Here is a 14,684-nt window from a genome sequence, read left to right as displayed (position 1 = left end):
CTTAAACCTTTTTGAGATTGACACTTTCAAAAGGAATATAGCTGTCCTCCCGTATCTGAGGGGGATATGTACCAAGACTCCCAGTAGATGCCTGAAACTGCAAATAGTGCTGAACCCTAGACATACTATATTTTTTCTATGCATACACACTTGGGATAAAGTTTTTAGTTTTTAGTTATACATGGACACAATATTTTAATTTTATTTTTATGTGGTGCTGAGGATCAAACCCAGTGTCTCACATGTGTGAGGTATGAGCTTTGTCACTGAGCTACAACCCCAGCCCAGGATAAAGTTTTTAAAAAATATTTTTTAAAAATATCTGTAGTTGTATATGTTTATACAATACCTTTATTTTATTTATTTATTTTTCTGTGGTGCTGAGGATCAAACCCAGGGCCTCATATGTGTGAGTTAAGTACTCTATCACTGAGCCACAATCCCAGCTCTAGGATAAAGTGTAACTCATATATGAGTCACAGTAAGGAACGAGGCACAATAATTAATAATAAAATAGAATGAATTTTTAAATATACTATAATAAAAATTATGTGATTGTGGTCTCCCTCTCAAAATATCTTTTTGTACCTTTTTACTTAAAAGAAGCACTTAATGGCATCTCTTTAGTATATCCAAATTTCCAGTATCAATATTCTTGTGCTTTGGGGCCATTATTAAGTATAATAAATGTTACTTAAGCATAAACCTATGACACCATGAAAGTTGATCTGATAACCAAGATGGCTACTAAGTGGCTAATAAGCCAGTAGCATATATAGCATGAACATGCTGATACAGGGATGATTCATATCCTGGGAAGAACAGAGTGGGATGGTGTGAGATTTTATCACACTACTCAGAATGGTACACAAATTAAATTTTTTGAGTTATTTCTGAATTTTTCCATTAAATATTTTCAGACCACAGTTGACCATGGGTAAATGAAATTGTGCAAATATAAACCATAGATAGATAAGAGGAAACTACTATACTCCCTCTTTTCTCTACTGGGCCTTTTTTCTTTTAGTTGTTGATGGACATTTATTGTATTTATTTTATTTTTATGCAGTGCTGAGAATCTAACCCAGTGCCTCACACATGCTAGGCAAGTGCTCTACCACTGAGTCACAACCCCAGCTCCTCTACTGGCTCTTATCCAGGGCTCTCCTACATCTCCCAGCTACATGGGGAGGTAATCCAGGTAGATATTTTTTTCTGTGATAAAATATACATGACATAAAACTTAGCATTTTAATAATTTTTTGGGACAGGTAATCACAGATACATTTTAATGATAGGCAATGTATTCTGCATATATAGAATATCACATTTAATCTAAAAGTCCCAAATCAAGCTATTTATTATATTGAAAAGATAGTATGGGATGGTGGCTTTGAAGCTTCTTTTCTATTTTATTTTGTTTTTTAAAAAAATATGGAACACTCCGGCTGGGGTTGTGGCTCAGTGGTAGAACGCTTGCTTAGCACGTGTGAGACATTGGGTTCAATTCTCAGCACCACGTATCAATAAATAAAATAAAGGTCCATTGACAACTAAAAAAAAATTAAAAATATGGAACATTTCACAAATTTGCATGTCATCCTTGCACAGAAGCCATGCTAATCTTTTCTTTATTGTTCCAATTTTAGTGTGTTGCTGAAGCAAGCACTGAAGCTGCTTTTTTTAAAAAAAAATTAAAATTCTAGATTACTTAGAATAATTATAAATATCAGGATGAATACACTATTAAATTTTATATCTTAGTCTCAGCCACAATTATTGGAAAGAGTAAAGAATGTCAACCTGAATCAGTTTTTAGTCATTTAATCTAGACATTTATTTTAGTGTAAGTGCTTTTACTATGGCTGCTGGTGTACAATTTCTAAGTATTGTGGTAAAACCCATAACTCAAAGTTGATCATGTAAACATTTTTAGGATACTGTTCAGTGACAATAAGTTCATTCACACTGCTGGGAAACCATCATCACCATCCATCTTCTGAATGTTTTTCCTCTTGCAAAACTGAAACTACACGTCTATCAAACACTAGCTCTCATTAATATTCCCCTCCACACACCCGGGGCTTTTGACAACCACCATTCTACTTTCTTTCTCTATGAATCTGACTCTTTTGAGTACTTCATACAGATGCAATCATACAATATTTGTTTTTTTTTGTGTGTGTTTGGTTTATTTATGTCCTCCAGGCTCATCCATGCTGTAGCATGTGTCAGAATTTCCTTCTGTTTTCAGGCTGAAAAATATTCCCTTCTATGGATATGCATCTTTTGTTTGCTGGTTTGTTTTGTTTTTGTGGTGCTAGGGATTAAACCCAGGGCCTCACGCATTTTAGGCAAATACTCTACCACTGAGTTATATGTCCAGGAACATGCCCATTTTGTTTATCCACTCATTCATCAATGGGCACTTGGGTTGTTTCCACCTTTTGGCTATTGTGAATCGTGCTCTGCAAACAGGGATTATTATTTTGCAGGAGAGGAAAGTGAGACTCAGAAAGGATCTCACAGCAAATAAGTAGTGGCAGGGTCAGGATTCCTATGCAGGCTTGATGTAGAGCCTATTCATCTGCAGGGTGAGGTGGCCTCCAAAGAAACATTTGTTGTGCTCTCTACCCTTCTACCTCTCATAGCCCTAGCTATCCTGTGAGCTGGCTATTCACGGTCCCCAGGATCTTGGAACAGGCCCATTTAGAAAACCCTGGGCTCCTCTTCTTTTTAATTTTTTTTTTTTTGGTACCAGGGATTGAACTCAGGGACACTTGACCACTAAGCCACATCCCCAGCCCTATTTTGTATTTTATTTAGAGACAGGGTCTCACTGAGTTGCTTAGTGTCTCACTTTTGCTGAGGCTAGCTTGGAACTCGCTATCCTCCTGCCTCAGCCTCCCGAGCCACTGGGATTACAGGCGTGTGCCACCATGCCCAGCTGGGCTCCTCTTCTTGGGTGACATTTGTGCCTGTTTCTGACCAAAGAAAGAACAAAAGGAAGATGTTGGAGACTCTCTCTCCTCCTAGTCTGCGTCCTGTTTCCTAGAGATTCCCCAATAAGGCAAGTTTATTTATTTTTTTGTGTCACCAGGGATTGAACCTAGTGATGTTCTACCACTAAGCCACATCTTCACCCCTTTTTTGTATTTTATTTAGAGATAGGGTCTCACTGAGTTGCTTAGGGTCTCGTTAAATTTCTAAAGCTGGCTTTGAACTCACAATCCTCCTGCCTCACCCTCCAGAGCTGCTGGTATTACAGGAGTACGCCAGTGCTCAGCCCCCTTTTCAGTTTGAGACAGAGTCTCCCTTGGTTGCCCAGGCTGGCCTCAAACTTGGATCCTCCTTCCTGAGTTGCTGGGATTACAGACATATACAACCATGCTCAGCTAGGTTTATCCCCCTCCACTTTTTTTTTGCCAGGTTTATTTTTGAACAAGTATCACCAGTACAGCCTCCATGAGGAGGTGGAGGGAGAAAGAGACAGTTAAGTTCCTTCTTGTAATTTTCTGTGTGGCCTAGGTCTGAGAAGTGGGCTCCTCTGCCTCTTACTTCTTCCATTCCTCCCTGTTGCTATCACACATGCAGAAAGCAAGAAACACTCCAAAGTTTGGCATACCGGTTTTGAGAACTCCTTTATACCTAAGTGGATTAGAAAATTCCTGAAGATCAAGCTGGCTTTCTGGCCTTCCTTTAGAGAATGCTAGCTCCTCCTACCTGCACAAAAGACAGAGGAATCAAAATTCTTTGAGGACCATTAAGACATATGTCAGCCAGCTGGGTGCGGTGGCATCCTCCTGTAATCCCAGCAGCTTGGGAGGCTGAGAGAGGAGAATCACAAGTTCAAAGCCAGCTTCAGCAAAAGTGAGGTGCTAAGCAACTCAGTGAGACCCCATCTGTAAATAAAACACAAAATAGGATTGGGGATGTGGCTCAGTGGTTGAGTACTCCTGAGTTCAATCCCTGGTACCCAAAAAGAAAAAAAAAGAATATAAAAAGACATATGTCAGCCGGGTGCAGTGGTACTTGCCTGTCATCCCAGTGGCTTAGGAGACTGAGGCAGGATTGTGAGTTCAAAATCAACCTCAGCAATTTAGGACCTAAGTAACTTAGTGAGACCCTCTCTCAAAATAAATTATTAAAAAGAGGTATTTCAGCTACAAGACACAATCTGTTTGATGTTTCAACTGTGCCATAACAAAGGTGGCACTGCTCCCCACTCCAAGCCAAGGAGCATGGGAAGGAGTGAAAACAGCAAATGCACAACTAAGAATGAATCCAATTGTCCCAGCGAGAACTGGGAAGGAGCAGGATGTCCACTTTAAGATACTCCTTGGGAGGGAGGGAGAAGGAGCTGTAGATCAGTGAGTATTAAGTTGCAATTACATAGGATCGAGAAGCTCTGGTGTGCTTGTACACAATATGGTGACTATAAATAACAACAATGTATTTCACATTTCATTTATTTTGCCTAAATATAATTTTTTTTACTTCACATTTTTAAAAAACTATAAGAAAGAATTTTGAAAGTTTCTACCATAAAGAAATGATACATTTTTGAGGAGATAAATACATTTAATTTGATTTAATCATTATGTTATGTACCCATATACCAAAACTTTCATAGCTCTGTTGGTTGTCCACCTAATGGTCACACTCCTCTTCCCTCTTTCCCATCGCAAGTGTCTTCACACAGCAGAGGTTGGAAATGCCAGATACTTGTTTTTTCCTTGCAAGGTGGAGGAACCATGTGCTATGACTAAGTCCTGGACAATGAGTCCCAAGAAATCAGCTGGAAGGCACCAGGAAAAGGGTTTTTTTGTCTCTAAAAGAGAAATAGGTGAGGAATATTCTTCTCCCCTAGCTATTTGCCTTTGAGCAAGGTTGAAGGAAGTAGCCATTTCACAGCTATAATATGATAAGTGTCAATATGAGGCTGAATGACAACATGCTTAGCAACACTGAAGATAAAAAAAAAATCAGGCGTCGGACTGGGGCTATGGCTCAGTGGCAGAGCACTTGCCTTGCATGCGTGAAGCCCTGGGTTTGATCTTCAGCACCACATAAAAAATAAATAAATAAAAATAAAGATATTGTGTCCATGTACAACTAAAAAGTATTTTTAAAAAGTCAGGGGTCTTTGGGCTGGGGATGTGGTTCAAGTGGTAGCGTGCTCGCCTGGCATGCACGGGGCACTGGGTTCGATCCTCAGCACCACATAAAAATAAAATAAAGATGTTGTGTCCGCTGAAAACTAAAAAATAAATATTAAAAAATTCTCTCTCTCTTTAAAAAAATTAAAAAAAAAAGTCAGGGGTCTTTGATGAAGTCTTTGACCTCCTACATATATATACCCTGAGATCACTCTGGACTTATTTTTTTGCCTTGCACATGGGAGACAAGCACTCTACCATCAAGCCACACCTCCAGCCTACACTCTGGACTTATGAAGTAAGATAATAAAAATCCCTCTCATTTACTTGATGCCCCCCCCAAAAAAAGCCTCAAACCAGGCAGTAGTAGAGCATAGGGTTAGCATGCACGAGGCCCTGGATTCCATCCTTAGCACTAAAAAGAAAAACAAGAAAACAAAATGTCAGAATGTTAAATAAACAGAATTTTATCTTTCACTCACATTAGGTGTGCAACATGGGTTGGTGAGAGGTTGGCTCACTGTAGTCCCATCGGGATCCAGGGTGATGATGGCTCCATCTTGGCATGTGCTCTGATGCACATGGCAGCAATGTGACAGGAATCAGAGGAACTCCACACTGTCTCTTAAAGCTTTATTGGCCAAGACAAGCCACATGTCCCTACCTCACTCCAAATGGTTCAGGTGCAGTCTTGCGTGGTTCTGCAGGAGGAGCTGTTTGTCGATCCAGCAGTGTCAATGCTTGTCTCTGGTCAAGACTTGGCTTTTAGGTGGGTTGGACTGCAAGGGGAGGACATGGATTTATAAGAGCTCATGTGGCCGGAGATGGAGGTGGGCAATCTATTCTAACCCCATCTTCCACTACCTGAAGGCATGGGAATAAACATGACACAAACCACACCATGCTCAGGGCTGCCTTTAAGCCCTGAGATGGAAACAGGTACACTAAAAACAATAAATAACAGGGCATTCAAAAGCGTTCTTTTCCTCTGTAGGCTGTGTTTGTTCCCTGTTACTGCTATAACAAGTCATGACAACTGTAGTGGCTTAAAAGAACACAAATGCACTACCTCAGAGTTCTAGAGATCAGAAGTCTGAGATAAGTGACCTTGGAATAAAATCAAGTTCTTGGCAGAATTGTGTTCCTTTTGGAAGCTTTAGAGAAGAATCTGTTTCCTTGTCTTTTTTAGCTTGGGGACCCCCACTCATATTCCTTGACCTATGGCCCCTTCCTCCATCTTTAATTTTGTTTTTCTTATTTTTTACATGACAGCAGAGTATATTTTGAAATATTATACATAATAGAATAAATACTGCTTGTTCCATTTAGGACCCTATTGTTGTATTTGCATACGATGTGGAGTTACACTGGCTGTGTATTTACATATGATAGGAAAAGTATGTCCAATTCATTCTGCTCTCTTTCCTATTACCATCCCCCCTCCCTTCCCTTCATTCCCCTTTGTGTAGTCCAATGAACTTATATCTCCTCCCTTGTGGGTTAGCATCTACATATCAGAAAGAATGAAATTGGAGAATACCATGCTAAGTGAAATAAGACAAGTCCCCCCAAAATCCATCTTTAAATTTGCCACCATCCCATCTTCTCACATTCTCTAGTTCTTTCACCCTGCTGCTCTCTCCCATTTATAAGGACCTTTGTCATTACACTGAGTCCACTGGCATAATGCAGGGGTCTCTATGCAATCACACTGCTAGCTGACTAGCAAACTTAATTTCCCTTTTCCATATGAGGTATTCATAGATTTGGTTTAGGACATGGACATCTTTTGTGGTGGTGGGAATTATTCTGTCTACCAAACAGGCCTAGGAAGAAAAGGTGTCCATCCTAGGAGAAAAAGTGGCAACATCACTTGGGAGAGTCCCAGCTGGGAGAGTCCCACAAATCTCCTGCTTCATTGGTACCGAGAAAGTTATAAAGTTAGAATGGATGCAGGCATTTTCAAATTAAGCATTTTAAAAGTGTAAACTCTAAGCCAGGTAACACCTGTAATCCCAGAGACTTGGGATGCTAAGGCAGGAGGATTGCAAGTTCAAAGCCAGCCTCAGCAATTTAGCCAGACCCTGCCTCTAAATAAAATAGAAAAAAAGGTCTGGGGATGTGGCTCAGTAGTTAAGTGCTCCTGGGTTCAATCCCCATACCAAGAAAAAAAAAAAAGAGTAAGTTCTAATATTGCCTTATTCTGATATTGTACTAGTTTGAATAATCCCACTCTGCAGCCAATCAGCTCATCCCTTTAGGTTCCACAGACTGAAGCCTGTATTTTCCCCTGTGCTCCCCACACTCTGCCAACATGAAGCCAGCTCTGTGATTCATCACCTCAGGGGAAGATTATAGCCTAGGTAGAGGGAGGAGAGTGTGGAGAGAGAGGACTGTGGGTCTCTGGGCCTTGCTTCCTAGCAGCATGCTGAGGAGGTGGTAATTTCCTGAAAAGGAGTGGCCCTTGGTTTGTGCAGGGAGATGGACCAGAAACACTAGGCCTCCCAGCCACCTGTCAGATTGCCTCAGCTTCTTGCAAAAGCAGCAACAGGAACAATAAATGGTTTAGCAGAAACTTAGATACAAGAACCACAAATAATGGATGACCAGATGGTCCCCACCCCCAGATGACAGGCACTGTGGAAGTTTCCAAGACCAATCTCGATACCAGGAGGCAGGAACTGTGAGAATGACTCAGGTTGAATTTCCCCACACTCTGTCGAAATGGGGTGCAGAATTGAAATTAAGTTGATTTAGAAAAAAACATTAAAGAGAGGCCATGTGTCTTGCATACCTAGATTTATGATCTGGGACTAATTATGAGAAAGGAACCAACCAGCCATGTGTCTTGCATACCTAGATTTATGATCTGGGACTAATTACGAGAAAGGAACCAACCATTCTGTGTACTGAGGTGCTTGGGTGGAGCAGTAGAAGAGAAGGTGGAGCTAAACCATGTGTGGGACATGGGAAATCATGGCTTAACATATATGATTTTCTTTTCCATATCAGAAAAGATTATTTTCCTGAAAGAGCAGCTTATAAACAATGGCATTATGGGAAGAGTGAAAGAAATGCAAATGTTTGGGGTGCTCTAAAGAACTGTTTCTATGTAAATTTGTGCAGCCTTTTTAGAGAACAATTAGGCAGTATCTAGGAAATATATACATCTGCTATGATTCAGCACCCCACCCTACCCCCCCAACAAGTGTTCAGAAATAAGTGGCCACAAGGATGTTCTCAAACAGGTTCCCTTTTCTTTACCGTTCCTCCCATGGCTCAAGCTGGCATCTCTCAACCGGCTCAGTTGATTTTCCCATGCCCATTCTTGCCTTGCTAGAGAAACACTGTGCAGAACACCAACCTGATCATATCACTGCCCTAATCAAAACTACAGTATTCTCGGCTGGGCATGATAGCCCACACCTGTAATCCCAGTGGCTCAGGAGACTGAGGCAGGAGGATCACGAGTTCTAAGCCAGCCTCAGCAACTTAGTGAGGCCCTAAGCAACTCAGGGAGACCCTGTCCCAAAATAAAATATAAAAAGGGCTGGGGATGTGGCTCAATGGCTAAGCACTCCTGGGTTCAATCCTGGTACCACCACCACCACCAACAACAACATCAATAACAAAAACACTACAGTATTCTCCTCTGCCCTCTGGGTATAGGCTAATGACTTATGTTTGATATACAAGGCCCCACTAACTGGCTCCTTAACAAGACCCCCCCAGCCCCCACTTTCAAGTGTACTGCCAGGTTTGTTCACCAAATAGGTCAATAGGATGCCTCTGTGCCTCCTATTTCCATCTGCTGCACAGTAACTCTGTTACCTTCTTATCCAAAGGGAATCTCTTCCTTTTAGAAGTTGACCTTGAACCCCTGAAGCAGTAGTAGTTTTTTTTCCCGACTTTGGGTTTCTATAGGACAGCATAAGCCAGGATTTAGAAACTGGCATATCACACTGCATTTTTTTGGTACAATTCTTTCACCTCCATATAACGCCGAATTCCTTGAAAGCATAGGTTACATCTAGTATGTCTAGCTTCCTGCCATCTTGTAAGATTCTCAGTAGTTCCCTCCAGGAACCAAGGGTACAGCTCAGTAGTAGAGAATTGCCTATCATGCTCAAGGCTCTGTCCTCCATCCCCAGTATCCCCAAAACAAAGTTTTCTCTGAGGATAAGGTTTCAGGCTCCTGGGGCACCCCATCCTCCTAGACCATCTCCTTTTGGTCTCAGCCACCTCAGGATGAAGGTGCTAGAGTTAGAGATTATGACTTTGACATCAGAGGTGGGGTTGGGGACAGTGAACCATACTTTCTTTGAATGGCTTAAAAAAAGAACGTGATATTTCTGGGCTACACACCCGTATCTGTCACTTCCTGTGTTAGCATGGACAAATCATGTCTTTGAGCCTCTGAGTAAAATGTGCAAAACAATGATAGCCACCCCACCCTTGGAGACTGTTGTGAAGATACTGAGAGATTAAGTGAAATGTTCTGCAGATTGTACTAAAAACCTCCAAAGAATCATGTTAGTTAAAAGTGGCTCAGAGAAAGAGAAAAAAAATGAGTACCTAATTTGGGAACCTGATTTATACAGATTAAATCTTCCTTATTGTTTTCCCAACGTTTTAACTAACTTTGTGCTTAATTCTTCCTTAACATACCTTCACTTGTAGGACATTATCATCCTCTTTGCACACCATCATTTTCACCAAGTCCCCACTGTTTTCTCAATGACAGCAGAGCAAAATGTTCCTTCTTCCACATCAACTGTATATATATGGGATTGAACTGAGGGACACTCGACCCTGAGCCACATCCCCAGAGACAGGGTCTCACTGAGTTGCTCAGTGCCTCACTTTTGCTGAGATTGGTTTTGAACTCAAGATCCTTTTGCCTCAGTCTCCTGAGCTACTGGGATTACAGGTGTGCACCACTGCACCCAGCTGAGGTTGGCTTTGAACTAGCTATCCTCTTGCCTCAGCCTCCTGAGCTGATGGAATTACAGACGTGTGCTACTGCACCTGACTCAACTTGATATCAAAAGTCACAGATATGGGTTCAAATCTCATATCCACCATTTCCTAGCTGTGTGATTTTGCACTATTTATTTAACTTCTCAGTGTTTCAGCTTCATCCTCTATTTCCTAGGTATGTGATGAGGATTATGTGAAACCCTGTAACTGTTCCTTTCAATTTCAATAATCTCCATCTCTACTCTTATTCAGCCTCTCATGCATTTAAATCACACCTAGGATGCTGTCACATTCACATAGTTTCATTTTCAAAATTTTTAACTTGGAAATTTTTTCTGAGTGTAACATCTGGTTCTTTCGGATCTCTTCCTTCAACCATACTCACTCTGTCTTGAGCTTGTCTTCCAGCCCCTCAAACCATCTACTCTTTCCTGAACCATCTTTGTCCAATCTCAACCAAGCCAGAACTCTGTGGCCAGCCATTTTACTGTGCATTCTCTGCTACCTAGTGTTTCCACTCTGCCCTTCTCTGGATGCTCTGCAGGCCTGGATAACCCTCTGCTTAGTATTTTACCTTCCAAATTTGAAAGAGAAAAAGTCCTTTCTTCCTATGCTACAGCAGCATCCTCATTACCAAAAAAATTTTTTGCTTCTCCTTGGCCTCCTCCTGCCATGGCTGAGGAAGAATCATTGCTTTTCTTATCAATAGTTTCTCCTACCAGCACCATAGTCTCCACCCCATAGTGCCTCTGCTAGACTTCATTCCAAAATTTGCCTCTTCCAATGTCCTTTCTATGTCTCCTTCCCCTCATATAATAAATTAGATCTCACTAGGCATAGTGGTGCACACCTGTAATCCCAGTGACCCAAGCTGAGGCAGGAGGATCACAAGTTCAAGGCCAGCCTCAGCAATTTAGTGAGGCCCTCAGCAATTTAATGAGACCTTATCTCAAATAAAAAAAAATACACAAAAGGGCTGGGGATATGACTCAGTGGTTAAGTGCCCCTGGATTCAATCCCCAGTACCAAAAAAAAAAAAAAAAAAAAGGAAAGAGAAAGGCAGTATCATCCATTCCAAGTATCATCTTAGGCTGACTCATCCCTCTATTAAACCCCTTCAAAGAGTTGTGTGGTAGTACACTCCGTTAATCCAAGTGAATCAGGAGGCTGGGTTAGGAGAATTGCAAGATTGAAACCAGTGTTGGCACCTGAGGGAGACCCTGTCTCAAAATGAAAAAGGGTTGGCGATGTGGCTCAGTGGTAGCGCATCCCTAGGTTCAATTCCTAGTATCTAAAAAACAAAAATCCAAAAACTTCTTCAAAGATTATTCTGCATAGGGGGCTGGGGTTGTAGCTCAGTGGTTGAGCGCTTGCCTTGCATGTGTGAGGCACTGGATTCGATCCTTAGCACCACATAAAAAGAAAGAAAGAAAGAAAGAAAGAAAGAAAGATATTGTATCCATCTACAACTAAAATTATTTTTTTAAAAAAAGACTATTCTGCATAGTCTCAGAGAACTGCTACTTACCTAATCACTTATTAATCTCTGACTATCTGACTTCTGCTGACAGTACCCTACTTGATCTACTAACCTAACAACTACTGACTTAATGGCTTGGGCCCAGCTGCCAAACTCAGATGGCAGTCCTCATTCTCTGACTAGCACCTGGCTCTCTGACCCGCCTGTTTTGTCTGAAACACTCTCCTTGATCTCTGCTGCTGTTTCATTGTGGCTGTACTTTTGTTCTCTTCCTCAGTCATGACTCTCTTCCCTTGACACCACTCACTTGGTGAGCACCTCTATGCTCATGGTTTTAACAGGGTGTTGGTAAACTTTTCTTAGAAGTCAGAGAGTAAATCTATTCAGCTTTCTTGGCCAAGAGGCAAAATCAAGGCATTTGATACAGAAACAAATTTAAAAAGTAAAAATCATCTGAGGGCAGGTGGTAGGTTTGAGTTGACCTATGGGCTTTAGTTTGTAATCCTCTGGTTTCATCAGTATACCATAGTGCTAAATCAGTATTTTATACTGTACAGCATAATATATATATATATATATATATATATATATATATATATACTAAATCGGTATATTATATGAGTATATTATAGTGATAAATCAGTATAGTATAGTGATACATCCATACTAATATTTATAGCAGTGCAGTTCACAATAGACAAGTTATGCAACCAGTCTAGGTGTCCCTAAACAGACAAATGGATCAAGAAAAAGTGGTATATATGGGCTGGGATTGTGGCTCAGTGGTAGAGTGCTTGCCTAGCATGTGTGATATACTGGGTTCAATCCTCAGCACCACATAAAATAAATAAATAAAATAAAGGTATTGTGTCCATCTACAGCTAAAAAAATTTAAAAAAAAAGAAAAAGAAAAAGTAGCATATAAACTTGGCTCCGTGGCATACTCCTGTAATCCCAGCAGTTGAGGAGGCTGAGAGAGGAGGATCACAAGTTCAAAGCCAGCCTCAGCAAAAGCAAGGTGCTAAGCAACTCAGTGAGACCCTGTCTCTATATAAAATGCAAAATAGGGCTGGGGATGTGGCTCAGTAGTCGAGTGCCCCTGAGTTCAATCCCTGGTACCCTCCCCCAACCCCCCAAAAATAGAACTACCAGATTGTCATGGGAAAGGAGGGAGCTGAAACTCCAAACCTCAGTTCTTATGTTCCAATGAAATAAAATTTAAAGTCAGATGCCAAAAACCATGCAAGAGAATTTTCTTTCTTTTTTTTTATTTTTAAGAGAACTTTATTATAAGTGAAAGTAAAGTAAAAGCAAGGTGAGGCTTAAGCAGAGAGTGAGAGGGAGGGAGGGAGGGGTAAGGGGGAGGGAAGGGGGGGAGAAGGGGGAGGGCGGGGGAGGGGGGAGAAGGGGGAGGGCGGGGGAGGGGGAAGGGAGGAGGGAGGGGTGGGTGCATCTCCAAGCAGAGAACCATAAAGGAGACAACACTGTCTCCAAATTTATTTCTGTTTGATGTTTACCAGGAGTATTAGGGACCACCTTCTTTTTTTTTTAAATTAGTTGCTCAAGACAGTACAATGATCTTGCCACCTTCTTTACTCTTTGCCAATCAGGTGTTCAACTCCTTCACGTGGGCAGTGGAGTTTTTGACCTTAGTTGGTCCTCTCTGGAACTGTCATGGTGGCCATCCTACCTAGGGGACTTCAATTACAAGTCAATCCCATGTTAAAGTGCACCTTGGAGTCAGTAGTCAGTCAGAAGTTATCTTAGTTTGTCTGTGCAATTAAAGGAATCTTCCTTTCCAGACAACTATAGATAGTTCCTAGTTTCACACTAACCTCAATGGACCCTGTAAAGAGTTAATCTCATTAATCCTTTTCTTTTGACATATTTTCTCATTAGCTCCTTTGCTTCTGTTTATTTTCTACAAATTAACTACCACGCTTTGCTTTCTCTTTTACTTTGAAAGTAGTTTAAAGAAGACCCTAAAGTAATTTAAAGAACACTTGTGACCTTGCCATGCATTTCACTGCTCATTGCCAACTACTACCTAACAATAAGATCACTAATTCCTCTTCTGGGTATAAACCCAAGGGAGATGAAATTGCCACCTCATAATGATGTTGACACTCCCATGAAGCATTGTTCACAATAGTCATAATAGGTAAACAATCTGAGTGTCCATCAATGGGCAAAAGAAAATGTGATGCGCGCGCGCATGTGCGCGCGCACACACACACACACACAAACTGGAATATTATTCAGTCTTAAAAGAGAAGGTGACCCTGTCATTTGCCAAAATATATATGGACCTGAGGACATTATCTCAAGTGAAAGAAGTCAGATGCAGAAGGAAAACTATTACATGATCTCATCTATATATGGAAATAAAAAAAGGTCAAATATACAGAGATAGAGTATAAAACAGTGGTTATGGGGGTGGAGGGAGGAAATGGAGAGATGTAGGTCAAAAGATACATAGTAACAAATAAGATGAACAAGTCTAGAGATCTAATGTACACATGTGGACTATAGATAATAAAACTGTGTTGTATTATAGATAATAAAATTGTGTTAGAGATTCTTGTTAAATAAATAGATTTTAGCAGCTCTTGTTAGAAAAAGTAACTGTAAGATGATGGGTAAAATTAATTTGCTTCACTATAGTAACTATCTATTTGTATCCTGTAATCATGTTGCAAACTTCAATTATACACAATATTTTTTTTGTTTTGATACTGGGGATCAAGCCCATGGGTGCTTACCCTTAATCACTGAGTTGCATCCCCAGTTCTTTTCATTTTTTATTTTGAAACAGGACAGGGCCTTGCTAAGTTGCTGAGGTTGGTGTTGATCTTTTAATCCTCCTATCTTCACCTTAGATTAAGACACACACACACACACACACACACAAATTGTTTTGTTGCCAAGGTTGGTTTCAAATTAGTGGGCTCAAAAAATAAATAGCTGGGACTACAGGTGCATGACCCCACACTGTTCTACATGACAAACTTTATTCAAAAATTCTATGTGAAGGTGGGATTCACAGTAGTGATTAGCCAGTATAT

The 14,684-nt window shown here is 40.8% G+C and overlaps 1 non-coding gene across 1 annotated transcript; it reads right to left on the bottom strand.

The window, feature by feature from the left end:
* Positions 1-1,566: 1,566 nt before the first annotated feature.
* Positions 1,567-1,668, bottom strand: LOC124108624 (U6 spliceosomal RNA). The gene has a single exon (XR_006856733.1). It is a non-coding gene; the product is annotated as a U6 spliceosomal RNA (small nuclear RNA).
* Positions 1,669-14,684: the final 13,016 nt, after the last annotated feature.

Source organism: Marmota monax, unplaced genomic scaffold (assembly GCF_021218885.2).
Source record: "Marmota monax isolate L192 unplaced genomic scaffold, Marmota_monax_Labrador192_F-V1.1 WCK01_AAM20220418_F8-fsc00284, whole genome shotgun sequence".
Taxonomy (NCBI): domain Eukaryota; kingdom Metazoa; phylum Chordata; class Mammalia; order Rodentia; family Sciuridae; genus Marmota; species Marmota monax.
Note: the sequence above shows the minus strand (reverse complement) of the source record. Positions and strands in the feature narration are given on the sequence as shown.